We start from the raw sequence: 934 nt of genomic DNA on the forward strand, positions 1-934 counted from the left end.
ATTTCTGTCCCCCTCACTTCTGAAATGATGGCTACGCCCCTGGCACCCCATAAACACAATCAAGACTAGAAAAAAAAACAGTGAGCCACCCCTTTAAAAACATCCGACAATACTGAACAACTGTACTTTTCTTTCTGTATTTCCCCACTTGTTCTGGTTCTCTCTAATGTATTTATTATTATTATAAATATGACCACATTTAAACAGTATTTGAATAAGCTTGAGTCTGATGTTATGGAATCAATTACCAAGCTTGTCTGTTGTAGCAAATCCATTCACTCATAACCATCTAGGAAAAAAACCTAGTTATTTTGGCTTGGTTTCCATACGATTAAACTAGGAAGTGACATACAGTAATAATAACAATGTGATATAACAGTCAGTGTTTACATAGTGGTGTGTCCATACATTCCACCTACATTAATTACAGTGAAGGTAATTTCATCGACATAGAAAAGTAGTTCCATCTTAAATGGAAAAATTTAGACAACTTGACAGGTCAAACCTTTTATTGAATAACCTTGAGCAACAAAAATACAAGCTTTGTACTTTTAAACCTTCTGACTTAGATTCTAAGTGCATTACTGTATATGCATTTTATGTCCTTTTTTTATAAACTGAATGACTGTTCATAATTGTCTGCATGCCACAGCTGTTAATAGAGTTTACTTGAATGTGTTGTATAATCTTTTTTTGGTCCTGTAACATTAAACACATTTTGTAATTTTGCTTTATTAGATCAGAGGATTAAAATGTAAGACTATATTCATAAAGATCAATATGTGGAAGCAGTAAAAGTTGTTCTTTTATTGATGTGTTCTGGTTTTCTCCATTATGCACAGCAGTGGCAGCAGTATTATCAGAATCAGAACCAGTACTACGGTCAATATGGGAATTATTCTGGACAGCAGGGAAGCCAGAGCTCACACGGCTT

The sequence above is a fragment of the Sinocyclocheilus grahami genome, unplaced genomic scaffold (assembly GCF_001515645.1).
Source record: "Sinocyclocheilus grahami isolate Dianchi unplaced genomic scaffold, SAMN03320097.WGS_v1.1 scaffold224.1, whole genome shotgun sequence".
NCBI classification, from domain to species: Eukaryota; Metazoa; Chordata; class Actinopteri; order Cypriniformes; family Cyprinidae; genus Sinocyclocheilus; species Sinocyclocheilus grahami.